Source organism: Rhinopithecus roxellana, chromosome 5, assembly GCF_007565055.1.
Source record: "Rhinopithecus roxellana isolate Shanxi Qingling chromosome 5, ASM756505v1, whole genome shotgun sequence".
Classification (NCBI taxonomy): domain Eukaryota; kingdom Metazoa; phylum Chordata; class Mammalia; order Primates; family Cercopithecidae; genus Rhinopithecus; species Rhinopithecus roxellana.
In genome coordinates this window covers 77990433-78007472 of record NC_044553.1, presented here as the reverse complement: position 1 = coordinate 78007472, position 17040 = coordinate 77990433, and the positions used below count along the sequence as shown (strand labels likewise).

At 56.1% G+C, this 17040-nt stretch overlaps 1 long non-coding RNA gene across 1 annotated transcript; it reads right to left on the bottom strand.

The window, feature by feature from the left end:
• Positions 1 to 294: 294 nt before the first annotated feature.
• Positions 295 to 15884, bottom strand: LOC115897660. Its single transcript, XR_004057421.1, has 4 exons — positions 15785 to 15884; positions 13451 to 13533; positions 3975 to 4536; positions 295 to 1724 (listed from the first exon to the last, which is right to left on the bottom strand). It is a non-coding gene; the product is annotated as an uncharacterized LOC115897660 (long non-coding RNA).
• Positions 15885 to 17040: the final 1156 nt, after the last annotated feature.

Sequence of the window (17040 nt, the reverse complement as noted above, 5' to 3'; positions counted from 1 at the left end):
GATAGCTCTAAAAAAGAATGTGAGACTGGGTGTGGTGGCTCACGCCTGTAATCCCAGCACTTTGGGAGGCTGAGATGGGCAGATCACTTGAGGTCAGGAGTTGAAGACCAGCCTGGCCAACATGGCGAAACCCTGTCTCTACTAAAAATGCAAAAATTACCCAGGTGTGGTGTACACCAGCTACTCGGGAGGCTGAGGCAGGAGAATTGCTTGAACCCAGGAGGCAGAGGTTGCGGTGAGCTGAGATTACACCACTGCACTCCAGCCTGGGCAACAGAGCGAGACCCTGTCTCGAAAAAAGAATCTGAAAGTTTTCTGTATATGAATGTGCAAAAAAGCTCTGGGATTTCTGTTAAGTAAGAAAGCAAGTATAAGTCAGTGAAGAGAAGAGAAAATGCCCAATGCCCAGGCCGGGACAGGAGGCAGCATGATGGGCTCGGGAGGCCCTGGGGAGTTTGGTGGGACTGGGAGCAAGAAGGGACAGACCAGGCAAGTGAGAAGGAGACCAGCTTGGGAGGGCCCCTGGGTGCAGAGAAGAAACTGAAAACTACCAGGAGCCAAGGGACAGTTTTCAGCAGATTCAGATCTACTTTGTCTGGTAACAAGATCTGGCAATTGTAAAGCAATAATCCACATTTATAATGTGCTTTGCATGCACCGTCTCATTTAAACTTCTCAGCACTCCAACCTCTATGAGAGAAGTGCTATTATCACAACATGTGGAACTGGAGCACGGGAAGGCTAAGGAACCAGTCCAAAGTCATAACGCTGGTAAACAGCAGAGCCAGAGAAAAGACCCTGAGCCCACGCTGGAATCACCTTGCTATCCTGCCTTTCACAACGGTGTTGGACTGGAAGGGGATGGCTGTAGGCCAGGGACAGTCAGGGGCTTTATGAGATGGGGACCCAGATGAAAAACAGTGAGGCCCACGGAAGGCAGCAAGTTTGGGATGGGGTCTCAAGTGTAGACTGAAAAGCTTTGAAGGATGTGGGAACAAGACCTGGTGGTGAGTGGGGCCCCTAATCCATTTATTCATTCATGTAGCAAAAGTATGGAGTGCCTACTGGGTGCCAGGTACTGTCCTGGGAGCTGGGCTTACATCAGTCACCAAAACCAACACATGCCCTGCCTTCAAGGGGCTTTCCTTCTAGCTAATGGAGACAGACAATAGTAATAGACATAAGAAATATGTAATTAGGTAATCTGTTAGAACCATGGAAAGCTAAAGTAAAGGTAAGGGGGATTGGCAGCCAGTGTCCAGGAGACATCTGAAGTTTTAAGTGAGGTGGTCAGGAGAAGCGTCATCAAGAAGGTGACATTTGAACAAAGATGGAGGGGCGAGCTGTGAAGGTGTTTGGGGAAGGGCACTCCAGACAGAGGGAACAGCCAGGGCAAAGGCCTGGGGCGGGGGCATGTCTGGCGCATTCGAGGAACAGCAGTGGGGAGGGTCACCCCTGTCCATCAGTGCCTGTCTCTTCTTCTTGGCAGAGGGAAGGTCTACACTTCTTCCATTTGGGGTTAGGCCCAGCTGTATAATCTGCTCTGGCCAGTGAGATACGAGTGAAGAGATGCGTGCCACTTCCGAAGTATGGAGGAGCCAGCGAGTGACTCCATGTTCCCTTCACCCTGCCTGGAAGCATGTGATGCTCCAGATGTCCCCGACATGGTCACGAGCGAGGACAATGCAGCGTAGCCCTCCCTGCTGACCCTCATGCACATGAAACTGGAATGAGAAACGCCCCTCTCTGTTTTAAGGCCCAGTGACTGCAGGTGGTCACCGTGGCACATCCCAGCCTGCCTCAACTGATACCCCAGGGGAGGCCTCTGCAGTGCAGTCAGAGAGAGGAGGGTGCAGGAGGAGAGCAGGGGATGCGGGCAAAGAGGCCAAGGTGCCCAATCATTCCCTGGCTTTTCCTGAGAGCGACACAGGAGCCATCAGGAAGCGTCAACCAAAGAGGTGCGATCCAGTGACATATCTGAACAGGAAGGCTCTGGCGACTGTGCTGGGAACACCTGGGGGCAGGAGTGAAAAGGTGGGAGCAGGGAGACCAATTAGGAGGCTTCTGCAATGATCCAGATGAGAAATGATGGGGGCCTGGCCCAGGGTGGGGGTGGCGGTCAGACTCTGGGTCTCCTTTGAGATTACAGCAGCAGAGTTTGCCAGTGGACAGGAGAGGGAGACGGGTCTGGGATGCCTCCAAGGCTTTTGGTCTGAGCATCAGGAAGGAGAAAGCTGCCAGCCGGGGGTGGGGAGAGTGTGGTGGTGGGGGAAGTGGGTTGGGGTGCTGTGGGGAGCGGGAGCTGGAACGGCTGAGATGTTTGTTAGACATCCAAGTGGAGTGTCGTGTGGGTGGCTGAGGAGAGGCCTGGACGGGGGAGGGAGGACAGCCAGGCGTCTGTTTGGGTGTGGACAGTATAGACAGCATCTAATGCCTTGAGACTGGATGAAATCAGGAGGGGTGAAAGCTGGTGCCCCTTTCAGCATCTGGGTGGAGGACAAGGGAGAGAGAAGGGAGGGCAGCACGAGGGACATCCTGGAGGTGGTGTCCAGCAGTTATGTAGATTATCTGGTCTGGACCTCAAGAGAGGAGCCAGAGGGTGGGGGCTTGAGGATGCAGGAGGAAGGGAAGACTAGGAGTGGGAGAGGTCTGTCTCCCCGGGCGGAGGCGACGGAGGGGATAAAGGCCAAGGACAGACTCCTGGGTGGGGCTTCTTTGAGGGTGTCCCCAGGAGAAGGAAGTGGAACCTTGAAGGGGCCAGTGATGGAGTGGGCAGGGAGGTGGGAGGAAATCTGGGTGGGCGTCTCAGGACCCAGGAGAGCGGGCACATGTTTTAAGAAGAGAAAGAAGGATCTGTGCTTTGGAATGGCGTTGAGGAGTGGAGGCAGGGGTGGCAGCAAAGTGCCCCAGACATAACAGCAGAGAGGTGGTCAGTGGCCTCGGTGGGGTGTTAGGGCAGGGGTTAGATCCCAGGAGTTAAGGGGATGGGGAGGAGGGGGTTCATGGAGGCAGTGGGTGGAGACTGTGCTTTCCAGAACTGAGGGCAGAGGCTGGAGGTGTGGGGTGCGGGACTATTGAGAGAGGGGTCCTGTGGGATGGGAAAGACTCAAGCAGCTGGTTTGATGCCCAGAGGCAGCAGTAGGCAGTAGGGGGAGGCTGAGAAGCCAGGGAGACAAGGCAGAATGTCAGCAGATGCCCCACAGCCTTGCTGGCTCCTGAGTACCGAGGAAGGAGGGGAGACAGGCTAAGGTGGTGATGGGAGGGGGACACAGGCAGAGCCAGGAAGGGGCAGAGGCAGGAGAGGAGGGAGTGTCAGCTGCTTTGACAGATAACTGATGCGACCATGTAGTGAGAAACCCATAGAACACAGGGGAAGGCCTCCAGGCAGGGCAGGCCTGCAGGCACGGAGGTGGAAGCAGGAGTGCATGGGGGCAGGTGGGTGGCCTTGGCAAAGCCATGGAGGCAGGAAAACCTGTGGGGCTTTGGGGAGCAGGATGAGAGGGGCTCAGGGGAGAGAGGCTGGGGTCTGACCATGGAGACCAGCCTGCCAGGCATGGGCATCTGCGAGTCGCTCAGCAGCCCTTGGGTGCTGCTGGAATCTTGACTGAGCTCCGCCTGATGGAAGATGCCCACTGTCCCTGTGTCTACCTCCTGCTTGGGTTTGGGAGGGCCTCCAGGTGTTCACATCCTCTCCAGGCCTGGCCTCAAGGTCCCAAGAGGGGACAGGTGTCCAGAGGCAGGGTTGGGCTGGATGAAAATTCAGGTGAGAGGACCTGACTTTGTTAGCTTGCGCCTCCTGGGCACACCTGGAAGTCACCTACTGAATCATCAGAGCCACTTGCCTGGGGGTGGAACTAAGGTTTCCTAAGAATCCACCCACTTCCTCTTTTCTAAAAGTCCCTTTCATCACTTCAGGGAAAAGGAACTCGTCTTTGTTGACATCTCTGCACACACAAGAGCAGGCCATGATTTACCTGGTGTGGTACTCATGACGGCTTCATGGGGAGGGCACTGTTATTCTCCCCATCTGACAGGTGGGGAAGCTGAGGCCGTGCAGGTACTGGGACCTACCCAAAGTCACAGTGTGGAGTGAGTCTGTAGAGGTCACAGACACGGTATGGAGCATGGGGGGCCTGGCCATGGTGTTATCCGTCTCCTGCATGTGGCTGCCAAGAAGCCTCTGTGACCTGGTCAGTTCCTGATCTCTCCATCTATCTTGGGTGCCAGTTTGGTTTCTTGAATGCTTGACGTTCCTGTCACTCTCACGGACATACCACAGAGTTCTTCTATCTCCCGTCACAGGCACTTCATGCGGGGCCCCACGCAACGACCGTGGGCTCCCTCATTCTTGCTTCAAAGGTCATGGCCTCCTGGAGGCCCAGGAAGGGACATGAACCCTAATCCCACCAGCTGGACCATTGACTCCCTGAAGGCAGGAACCAAGTCCTAAAGCTTCATTCCCCATTTCTTTTCAGAACTGACTCAGTCCTGGTGCCTAGGGGTGGATGGTGGGGGTCATCCCAGGAGGCACAGGTCCTGTAAGAAAGGAAGTAGCACTTACTGAGCAGTTTTTATTATTATTATTATTTTTTTTGAGGTGGAGTCTCACTCTGTCACCCAGGCTGGAGTGCAATGGCGCGATCTCAGCTCACTGCAAACTCCACCTCCCGGGTTCAAGCGGTTTTCCTGCCTCAGCCTCCTGAGTAGCTGGGATTACAGGCACCCGCCACCACATCCAGCTAATTTTTTGTATTTTTAGTAGAAATGGGGGTTTCACCATGTTGGCCAGGCTGGTCTTGAACTCCTGACCTCAAGCAATCTGCCTGCCTTGGCCTACTAAAGTGCTGGGATTACAGGCATGAGCCACCTTGCCCGGCCTTTACTGAGCACTTTGGCTGAGCCAGGCTCTAGCACCATCTCCCCCACTCCTTTACAGGAACCCTCTGAGGACGATGTTACTGTCAGTGCCCCATTTTATAGGTGAGGGAAGAAAGGTGACATAGCTGGCTTCCAGTCCTCATCTCCGAGCCCAGAGCCTGTACGCTGTGCACTCGAGCAGGCAGAGAGACATGTAGGGCATTCCTGGCTGGGCATTTGCAGGGGGCTGGGACGAGCAGAGAGCAGGCCTCTTTGTGTCACGACAGGGGAGCCAGGTCAGCCCTGTCACGCATGGGCCCCCAGCACTGACCAGCAGCCCCCCTCAAGGGACAATCCCGAGTCCCCAGTAGGACGCCCAGCAGTGAGTGCTCCGTGGTGCCCTGGGGATGGGGTGGGGTTGTGGGGGGAGGCGGGGGCCGACCTGGGCCTGTGAGGCAGGCCATGAACCAAGCGTCCCTGCACAGCCTATCTCAGGCCATTCACAGAAAAGGAAAGAAAATATCTTGAGTTTGAGATATTTTCTGGCCTTATCAGCCCCACACAGAGGCCCCATTGTGGTGTGGTAACAGGATCAGGGAGTGTGTGCTCAGATAAGCGCCAGGCGTTTCTAAGAACCTGCAAGACACCGTCCTGAGTTCTCCCTCTCTAGAACATTCTTCTCCCACATGCTGCACAACCGGCTCCCTTAGGTCCTCAGGGCATATTCTCAGGCCCTCCCTGCCCAACCTTCTCAACCCCTCACCCTGCCCTCGTCTCCCTCCTGGACACTATTCTCTGGGAGCCTTCCGCGGATTCCTGGCTGATGTCTGTTTTCCCAGCATGAGGGAAGCTCCCGGAGGGCAAGAGACACATCTGTCTGGGCCTCAAATTCCTGGTGCTGCTCAGTAGTGCCCATTGTCAGAGTGAGGCAGAGAAGGAGGTCTCAGCCCTAAGGTGCTCTTGGCATGGGGCTTGGCCTATGCGTGTATTTTATCTAATTCCTCTAACGACTTTACAAGGCAAAATTTATTATCTTCATTTCATAAATGAAGAAGCTCAGAATGTAGAGCAGCTTGTGGGAGATCACAGACAGTGAGTGGTAGTGGGGATTTGAACCAGGGGGGTCTGTGAGGCTCTAAAGAGATGGATGATGTCCTCTGAGCTGAAGGGGTGGTAGGGCAGGAGATTTGTCCTAGTGTGGGCTCACCTCGCAGCCTCGCTCTGGGACTGTGGGCCTCAGACTTCTCTTTGCAGACCAGGGGCTGGGGTCACTCCCTGAGCTAAGATCCTGGCTCCAACAGAAGAAAGGTGATTTGCAGTGAGGGGGGCGAGGGGGCTTGGAGCCTCGGAGGAAGGGGCTGAGGCTGGGTAGGGAACGAGGGGCAGGATCCTCCTGAAGTGCCAACATGGGAAACCGTGGGGGAAGGGCTTGGCCACAGGAATGAACTCAAAAAAGGGATCAAAGCAACCTGAACTGGATGCAGAGGCGGGTGAGTCTCGGAGGCAGGAGGGACCTGTAGGGGAGGGCATAGCAGCCCCATCCAGGCTGTGTGTCCCTGGGCCACACCCTCAGCCTCTCTGTGGCTTTCCCACCTTCAATCAGAAGCCCAACCCCGGGAGAAGCTGCTCTTTGGGGTTCCCCTGCTCCTAGCCTCAAGGACCCAGCCTGCTGGGTCCCACCAGCCCTGGGGCTAGGTCCACAGTTGCATCTGGGCTCCATGGGCTGCTGGCCCCTGCCCAGCCCTGCTTTGGCAGCGCTCACTGGCTGGAGAGCAGGGGTCTCCTGAGGGGTGGGGCAGGGGCCAGGGCTTGCCCTCTCATCCCACCCCTGACATTGCCTGGGCCCAGGGCAGGAGCAAAAATGGAGGTCCACACACACTGTATGTCTGGATATTTCAAAGTTGTAAATCAAGCCAACAATCTCTAAATAGGATATGCTCTATCCTCCTACATTGACAAATACACCTTCGTAACACCCTGAGGACCAGGTTTGCACTTATAATTCTTGGGCTCCTAGAATCCAGGACTGGAGTGTGGCAGGCAGAGGCGGAGCCAACCCCAGCTCCCATCCCGGGCTCCCCCTCAGGCAGTGTGTGACCTTCCCAGGCCCATCCACATACATAGCAGCGGCTGCCCCTTAGCCACTCCTGAGGCCTGGGGGTGTGCACACCTGCTGCAGGTCGGTTCTCAGGAAGGCAGGCCCAGCAGAAAGGCCCATGCAGGCTATGGAGTTGGATTTGGGGCCCTGTGGGCAGGGAATTCTGGGGTTCTGTGTTTGGAGGGGGGACGTGGGGCTTGGGTGGACACATTTCCTTGGCTCATGGACCTTTTTTCCCTTTTGGAGGGGCAAGGCCAGTGGAAGGCTGGAGTGGGATCCTCTAGAATGCAGGGCCAGGGCAGGGCTCCTTTTTGCTTGCTTCTAAGGGTGATGCTGTCCCCAGGTACTCCCAGAACCTGGCTATGCAGCAAATGTCCCTACCCTGCTTACATCTCAGCATCTGAGGTACCCTGGAGCCACACTAGACTTGCTTACCTTGCCCCACCCACAGTCTATGGTGCTGGTCTTTCCTCGCCCTGGACACTGGCACTCCTCTCTGGCACCAGCCCCTCCCTTTCTGCCCAGCATGCCCACTTTCCTCATGTGGCAGGGGCGGGGGCGCCTCCTGTCCCCCACCTCTCTGGGACCTTGGTCTCCGCCGGTCCATGTGCTGACCCTGCCTGGTCTGGCTCGGTGGATCTCTCGGTGCCGAGCCCTCCCGCCCTGATCGGGGGCTCTGTGGGCAGTGGGCAGCCCTCCCTTGCTTGTGTCTGGAAAGTGGGGCACCAACTCCACGTTGTTTCTCGCTCACTCAGCTGAAAAGCCACCGTTTCCCTGAGGCTCCCAGCCCTCACCCCGCCGGTGCTGGCAGCTCCTTCCCTGATGCTGTGTGACAGGCCCAATGTCAGGGTTCCCGCACCTGGCCAGCCGCCCTGGTACTGGGTGCCTCCCCCACAACACCTGCCACAAGCCATCCAGGGCACTGCAGCCCCTGCTGTATGGGTGCTGTCTGCCTTTGGGCCCAGCATGGGCCCTTCTGGGCTCCCCTGTTCCTGTCCAGTCTCCCCTCCCACCCTGAGGGGTATCATGGCAGAAAAAGTGGGGGTGGTGAGTGGACCCTGCTGTTGGGGTTGAAAGGTGATTCAGAGGCCTTTTCTGTCCAGAGAGAAGGGGGTTGGGCCCTGGGGAGAGGTGACGGGGATTTTTGGACTGAGCTATGCCCCGAGGGCCTTGACCAGCTTTGCCCCACCAAGTATTTATGAGGAACATGCTGGCTGGAACACTCGGGCAGAGGCCATCCTGTGCCTCCTCAGCCTACAGTCCACGGTGCTGGCTGCCGCCTCAGGAATGACTCCTGCAGACGTAGCCCCTTCCCATGTTTCTTTGTTCATGACTGGCCTGGTTCTTGCTGTGTCAGCATTGGCACTGTCCCCTGCCAGGCATGGCCGCAGTCCTGCAACCAGCATGGCTCCCCAGGGAGGACAATGCCGGGTGGGAGGCTCCCGGTTGTGGGGACCAGGTCTGGGCCTGGGCAAGGAGAGTGCCCATCTCATCCTGCCAGATAATGGATGGAGGGAGAGGCACCCACTGCCTCCTGTACAGCTGTGAGTTCCCCTGGACAGGCTTGTGCCTGCCACCCTGGGGAGGCCCCTCCTCCTCTCTCCTCATCGGGATGGCCTGGCCTGTCTCCCTCCTGCTATGAAGCCCCTCCCTGCTGGCCCACCAGGGTCCAGGAGCCTGAGCTACTGGGACATAACCAGCTTACAATGGACAATGAGCCCAGATCTTCCCCTGCAAGCCAGCCGACGTTGGGAGAGGAGACAGGCCAGGGTGGTCACCTGAGGGGGATTCCTGAGTGCCTCCTCTGCTCTGCCCTTTGCACCTGCTGAGCCCATCTCAATGTCTTCCTCCCTCCTTGTTGTGCTTGAGCCCCCCACAGCACCCCTCTCTGAGAAGCCCTCCTGACTGCAGAATTCCCTAGCGTGAGTCTGAGTGAAGGACCCGTCTCTACGGGTCACTGTCCTGGGAGTCAAGGCTCCTAGGAGCCGGCCCAGGATGTCCTTTTAGCCTTAGCCTGACCCCCTCCTTGGCTCATGCTAGGCCCCTGGGCTCAGTAGAGCCTTTCACAAGAGGTGGGGGCTCGTGGCAGCCACAGCATGCTGGCCTATGGCTTGTGGCTCAGTTGCCCATCTGAGAAATGGTGGCGCTGTCACATCCTCTCCCAGCAATGGTCTCTATTCTTCCCCGCCTCTCTGGTTTCCTTTACAGAGCAGCTCAGCTGCTTCCCAGTTGGGAAGTGCCCTGCTCCTCTGGGAAGGGCTCAGGAAGCAATTGAGGATCTGACCTCATGTTTGCGTCCATCCAACCCTGTCTGGTGCGGCCAGATGTCTGAGGAGCTTCTGTGGGGGAGGGGGAAGGGGTAGGAGATGGGACTGCAGGACTAGGGGCTGGATCTAACCCAAGCCCCTCTTGGCATGAGGCTGTTGTCCCTTTTGATGGGGAACTGAGGTCCCAAGTTGAGGGGAGCTCAGGCTGCAGAGCTGGCCGCCCATGCCTTCCTGCTCAGAGCTACCCCGGCATGTGCTAAGGAATCTGCAGGGGAAGAATTACAACTGGATGCCAGGCCTTGAGGCCACCTGAATCCCACAAGCTGTGAGAAGGCAGGTTTGGGCTGGAGCTGGCACAGGAGCAGGGTCTGCCAGGGGCCGGGAAAGGCAGGAGGCTGACCACAGCTTGGGGGATGGAGTGGGAGGGCCAAGAGGACAACAGGCAAGGGAGGCTGGTCCGAGTGCCCCAAGGAGCCTGCCCAGGTGGGAGGCTGCCAGCCAGGCCCTGGGGAGGGGACCTCTGAGGCACTGCACCCTCTCTGGGAGTACCACTGAGCAGGGAGGGCAGGAAGGCTGGGCTGTTTGTGTTTCAGGACCAGTCACTTCCTCTCTCTGGACCACACCTTTCAGATGAGCTCACCACCTACTTCAGTGCCCAGCCCACCCTGATGTTGCAGGAGCAAATAAGGTGATGAAGACTCTGAAAAGCAGAAAGGTGGTATTATTAGCAGAAGTCATATTTGACTTGCTAATTCACTTCCTAAAAATAGCCACGTTTATTATAGCATGGGGAGAACCCTATGCTACAGTTGGCACCCTGGATTCTTGGTGCAGCTCTGTGACAACTATGCTGTGTGACCTTGGGCTGGGCCCTAACCATCTCTGGGCATCTAATTTCTAGGTGGAGGCTGTATAGTCCCTGAGGGCCATAGGCCCTGAGATTGGAACAGCAGCTGGATGCAAAATCATCAAGGAAGATGTGGACTGGATGTGGGCTCTGGAGGACTGGCTTCCTCTGAGTCACTGGGTCAGGGCAATTGATGTCACTGAGGCTACCCCTGTAACTTGTTGGAGGGGTATTGAGTCTTGAGTCTTGCCTTGATCTTGAGGCCCCAGGGGCAGGTTGCCTGGTCCCCACCACAGAGCCCAACCATTAGGAGGCTCCAAGGACTACAGATGAAAAGGGTCATAGAGAAGAACTAGAGCCAGACGGGGTTGGGTGGGGGGAAACCGCCGCAGGACAACCAGCTGGCTGGGGAACCCACTCATTCACAGCACATTTACTGAGGGCCTACTATGTGCCTAGCACTGACTACTATGTGCCACATGCTGCAGAGACAATGGAGGGCGAACTAGACCAGGCCCCGGTCCCCGCCCACCTGGAGCTTCAGCTCTAGTACAGGAGGCAGGCTCTCATCACTAACCACACAACTAAACTCTGCAAAGAGCTCAGAGAGGGGTGCATGGTGCCACGAACACATGTAATGGGGGATTTGACTTAGCTGAGAGGTCAGAGAAGGCTCACTAGAGGAGGTGACATAGGTTGAAACCTGAAGGATGAGTAGGTACTTGCTAGGCAAAGCAGGGGTGGTAGGGGAATGCTAGGCGGAAGAAAGAGCAGGAGCACTGGCTAGGTGGTGAGCAGGGGGTGCAGAGGGGCTAAGGGGAAGCCAGAGTGGCTGCAGTGGACACCAGGACCCAGGAGTCCTGCCTTTACCATCAGCTTGGTGAAAAGCCCCTGAAGTGGAGATTTTTGATCTGAAGCAGCTGCTATGTGGGCCTGATGGTGGTTGAACCAGAGTGCGGGGGTTTAGATGGGCATGGGCCAGACTCAGACGTCAGCATGAGGCAGCTGAAGGGATCAAGGTGGTTGTGTCTAGAGATGCTGATTCATAGAAACGCTGGTCAGGAAGTGCACATGTCAGAGGACACAAGTTACCTGGTGGGTGTTCCTTCCTCCTTCCTGAACTCTCCTGTCTGGTTTCAGCTCTTCTGTCAGCCCCATGAGTCACTGGCTCCTCCAGGCGGCGCAGGCCTGGGACCTGCCAGGATGCTGCCCCCACTCCCTGCATGTGCCCCCATATCCATTTTCCTTGCCCCTCTGTCCCTGGGTGCCTGCTGTGACTCCCCAAACCCCTGCCCACCCTGTCTGCTCTCTGTGCGGTGGAACCATCAGCTTGGGAGGACTGAAGAGTTAATTGTAGGACAACTGGCCCTGACAGGGGCTTTCCAGTAGACCGTGCCTGAACTTCAGTGTATGGTGGCATTGATGGGAAACCAAGGGGAGTGGCGATGAAAGGAGCCCCTTGGAGGTCATTTGTCCTTGCTGCACAGGGCACAGTGGGCTTGGGGCTGAGGACCACCATGAAGTCTAGTAGCACGGGATGGGAACCCCTAGCCCCCTGGCATTTTAAATCTTGGGAGAGGCAGGTGTGTGGGGCCTTTCTGACCTGGAGCTTCAAGATCCCCTGCCTCCTAGATCCTGTATTGCCAGCTGCTGTGGGACTTTTGCTCCGAGAAACTGGACTCCTGGGATTTTGAAGGGAGGCCTTGGGGTCACTCATTATAGCAGGGGTTCCTGCTGGGACCAGATCCAGAAGTTTGGTTAGGAATACAAGCCCTCACCATTGGGAAAGGTCCCAGGGCTGATGAGGGTGACGCGGAGCCCCCTGCACCCTGGCCATCTCTCCTGGGGGTCAGAGTGGCTCATCTTCTTGACCCCTGCAGCCCTCCTCACTCCCCCATGCCCCTGCTCTTCTTTAGCTGTCCTGGGGAAAGTTCTCCCTTGTCTCACCTAAGGGGGGCCTGAAATAGCACTGAGGACATCTAGCTCCTGTCTCCCCATAGCTCCGCAGTTGGCCATCCTTCTTCTAGAGCATTATTTTGGGAAAGGGACAATCCCAGAATCCAGGGTGGATACTCAGGGTGGAGGCCTCTAGAAGGTCCTCCTTAGGTCTAGCCTCCTTTGCAGGACAACTTTCTGTGGAAGCCTGTGGCCTGGGACACAGTCTTTTCTCCAGCCCCTTCCCCTCTCGAGAGAGCAGACTTTGGATGGAGCTGGGTGCATTTCTAGAATGTTCTCTCAACTGGTGGAGGTGCAAGGAGAAAGGAAGGGCTTATTTCCTCCCTCGCTCAGGTTAGAAGGACCTGGCATCAGAATGTGCCCAGGAGTCCCATGCTCAGCTCTGCGTGCTGCTCTTCCCACCCCAGAAACCCTGCCCCCCACCTATGCCTTCTGTGTCCCCAGCCCTGGTTCTGCCCTGGGACCTTGGGATGGGCCTGAGGGCGGTGGCTGGGAGCCTGGGAGCTGTCACTCCTGGGGCAGTACCGCCCCCTGCTGGCCACCCAGAGAGGCCCGGAGGCTAGAAGTTTCATCCGGTGCCTGCTGGTCAGTCCAGTGCCAGCTGATTGGCCCCATGGGGCTGGTTCCTGGGTTCTCCAGGAACAGCCTGGGTGTGCTCTGGCACAGATCCTGGCTTGGTCTCTGGCAGGCTAAGTGGCTTTAGATGAATTTCTGTTCCTGCCTGGGTGGGCCTCGATTTCCTGATCTGTACAAAGAGTAGGGTGACTCAAGGAGGTTCCTCCAAGGTCTCAGATTCGGAACCTGCTCCTAGCCTGCCTCTTCATTCCCGTTCCTGCTCTCCCTGCCCTCAAGGCCTCCCAGCCCCTCCTGGCCTCTCTCTCTACTTGGCATGTCCCAGTGTTGGCAGCCCCCACTTGGCCTCCACTTCCGTGGGCCCCCCTCCCACTGCCACAGTCCGCCTCCCCTCCCACTTGGCCCCTCACTCAGTGCCGGGCCTGGCTAGCTGAGATGGGCTGAGGAGCACCCCCAATCCTCCTCCTACTCAGGCATGAACTGCTGAGTGGGCTCCTGACGAGTAGGTAAGAGATCATACGTATCCAGTTTGTCAACTGTAAAATGGGATAATAACACCCAACTCTCAGAGTTGTTATGAGGATTAAATAAGATAATGATATATTTGCGAAAGAGCTTTGTAGATGGTGTCTGTGTCAGAGGAGGGCCAAGAGTAACTTGGGCAGGCTGCCTGGATGGTCCCTGTGGCCAACAGTGGAAGGCTGGATGACCTAGACAAGCCCTTGCTGGCCCCAACCCACCCTTCTGGGGTTGGAAGTCAGGTCAGACCCCTGGGAGTCCAGTCCTGATCTGTGGTAAGAGAGGCCTGGAGTCTCGCAAAAGAACTCTGCCGGGCATAGCTCCAATACTTACTGGTCCCAGCAGAGACACGGGGGTGGTGGGGGAGCCAGAGACAGACCTCTCAGCACCCCTGGGGCAGGAGGGGCTCTCAGTCCCTGCAGGAAAGAAAGCATGACATTCCACAGGCACCACAGGCACCAAGACATTCCATAGGCACAACACTGATCAGAGACTTAAGACTTTATCCTGAAGGCTCTCCACTCATCTCAGGAGAAAGTTCCCAGGCCTTAGTTGAGCACCAAAGGTCTTAAGGACTTAAGGACCTGGCTCCTGTGCCCCTTTCTGCTTTGTTTTATCCCCTCCCTCCTGTCCCCTATTGGCCACTCTGAATTCCTTGGTAACCAGACTATTCACAGGCAACTCTAGGAGAGAGGTACTATTAAGACAATGATGCACAGAGAGGTTGAGCAGCTTGCTTAAGGCCACACAGTCAGCGAGTGGAGGAACAGGGGATGGAATGCACTGGAGCCCTGCCTCTAACCTCTATGCTATGCTGCTCTCAGGACACATGGGAGGGGGCAGGTTCAGGTGGGGAGAGCAGGGAGGGGCCTTTCCAGAATTCTAGGGGACAGAGGATGGTGGCCTGATGTGGGGCAAGTCCCGGGGTCTGGGAAGAGAAGGGTGGGGTTTGGAGACACTTGGAAGAAGGAGCAGGGGGAGCAGCAGTTTGACGCTTTGAAGACTGGATGAAAGGGGCTTGGGGTGAGGAGCAGGGGCAGAGGAAGCTGGTAGGGTTGGATTTGGGTGTGGCATAGGTGTGGGCCTGGGAGTTGTGGGAGGTGGGAGGCTGGGGCTCAGGAGTGGAGCCACTTGGGAGTGCCAGCTGTGTGCCTAGGACTGAGTATGGGCACCTGGGGGGCGGGTATGTACAGTGAGAAGCCCCAGGGAGCCTCCACATCAAGGCTATCTCAGAAACTGGTGGGGCTAAGGAACCAGGCGAGGTTTAGGGGAGCCAGACACCTGCCCAGGAGAGGACCAGTAGACGGGGCAGTATCCATTGGTACATCCAGAGCAGAAGGAGCAGTAGCCCCAGAGACTGGAGATGGGACTTGTGGGAAGAAATTGCACAGAGGAGGTGGGGCGCGGTAACTCACGCCTGTAATCTCAGCACCTTGGGAGGCCAGGTGGGTGGATCACTAGGTCAGGAGCTCAAGACCAGCCTGGCCAACGTGGTGAAACTCTGTCTCTACTAAAAATACAGGTTGGGTGCGGTGGCTCACACCTGTAATCCCAGCACTTTGGGAGGCTGAGGTGGGTGGATCACTTGAAGTCAGGAGTTCAACACCAGCCTGGACAACAGGGTGAAACTCTATCTCTACTAAAAAATACAAAAAGTAGTTGGTCATGGCGGCGGGCACCTGTAATCTCAGCTACTGGACAGGCGAGGCAGGAGAATTGCTTGAACCTGGGAGGTGGAGGTTGCAGTGAGCCAAGATCGTGCCATCGCACTCCAGCCTGGGCGAAGAAGTGAGACTCCGTCTCAGAAGAAAAAAAAAAAAAAAATTAGCCAGGTGTGGTGGCAGGCATCTGTAATCCCAGCTACTCGGGAGGCTGAGGCAGAGTATCACTTGAACCTGGGAGGCAGAGGTTGCAGTGAGCCGAGACTGCACCACTGCACTCCAGAAGGGGCAACAGAGCGAGACTCCATCTCAAATAAAAAAAAAAAAAGAAAAGAAAACGAAAAAGAAATTGCAGAGGAGGCTGGATGTGGTAGCTCACGCCTGTAATCCCAGCATTTTGGGAAGCCGAGGCGGATGGATCACCTGAGGTCATGAGTTCGAGACCAGCCTGGCCAACATGGCGAAACCCTGTCTCTACTAAAAACACAAAAACTAGCCATGAGTGGTGGTGCGCACCTGTAGTCCCAGCTACTCAGGAGGCTGAGGTGGAAGAATCTCTTGAACCCAGGAGCCAGAAGCTGCAGTAAGCCAAGATCGTGCCACTGCACTCCAGCCTAGGCAACAGAGTAAGACTCCCTTTCAAAACAAAACAAAACAAAACAACAGCAACAACAAAATCCCCAAAAAACAACAAAAAAGAAATTGCACAGAGGGAAACATCTTGATGGAAGAAGAGCTTTCTCATTAATGGAGTATCCAAAGGTCACAGAGGCTTGGGGTACTAACTCCCAGTCACAGGAGTTATCAGAGGCAGGGCTGGATGGTTGCTCTGCATGGTGGGGGCTGTTGCTAAGGGATCTTCAGTGGTGGTGATGGACAGGAGGCCAGGGAACCTGTATCTAGTGGAAGGACCATTGCTTTCTAAACTTAAACAGCCCCTTTCCTGGGGAATGAGCTCTAACTCATGCTGTGAAACCACGATCCACCCTGGCATTCTAAGACTCACCTGCTGTGTAGATGGAGGCCTTCTGCATGACCAGAAGGAGTCCCTCTCCCCCTCCCCTTGCCTCAAGCTCATCATCTTGAGGGGTTTTCCCTGCCTGTCTTCATCCCATACCCACCCCAGAGCAGGCCTTTGAACCAAGGTTTCCTTCCTGGTCTGGCATGAAAGGAAGCCAGAAGGGAGACGTCAGCAGTGGCCACAGGCACTCCCACTCCATTCCGGCCAGCCTGGGGGCTGTGGTTGACAGGCTGGCCCCAGGGAGGGGTTCCTGAGATGCTTCCTTAGACGCGTAATTGGAATTGCACAGCTTGGTAATTAGGAGAGGCAGCAAAGTGTTCTATAAATGACTGTAATTATGGCCAACATGGCGAAACCCATCTCTACTAAAAAATACAAAAAAATAAGCCAGGCATGGCAGCAGATCCCCCTGTAATCCCAGCTACTCAGGAGGCTGAGGCAGGAGAATCGCTTGAACCCAGGAGGTGGAGGTTGCAGTGAGCCAAGATCAAGTCACTGCACTCCAGCCTGGATGATAAGAGTGCAACTCTGTCTCAAAAAAAAAAAAAAAAAAAAAAAAAGCCTGTAATTATAGTTACTTTCTGCAGCCAAACCAGGAGTTTCCGGGATCACCTGGGGGAACTGGGTGAAGGGGAGAGGAAGAGGGAGGGGAAGATCTGGAGGCCAGACCTCCTCCATGAGCTATATACATGTTCACAAGGCCCCTCCATGGACTTCTTGGGGGTCTAGACCACCAGCGGGCCTGGAACCCATCTGGTTCAGGGCCCCAATTTGACAGAGGCAAGAAGCCTAGAGAAGGGAGTGGACGTGGTCCAAGTGACAGAGGCATCAACAGCAGAACCTGGGCTGGAACCCAGCCATCCCCTCAGCCAGACAGAGCCACACATTTTTAGTTTTTGGACCATGCCAAACACTTTGTTTTCTCCTGGTCTTTCCCCCAGTTCCCTCTCTAGCCTGGCACTCTCCCCTTACTTCTTTCTGGGATACATTTACCCTTCCCTCTGTTCTCTATAATGCTGCCTCCTCCAGGAAGCCTTCCCTGAACCCCTGCACAGAGTGTCTCCTCCGGTTCTCCATGGCCCCCATGCATCCCTCTGTCCCCCCACAGACTGCCCCACCCTGGGTAGACCTGTCTCCCTCAGACAGCAGGGACCACATTCAATTCCCAGTGATGGGCTACAGCCAGCTAGTACTAGCTCATGGGTGCTGGTGGCCACATTTTCAGAATTTTGCGAATGAGT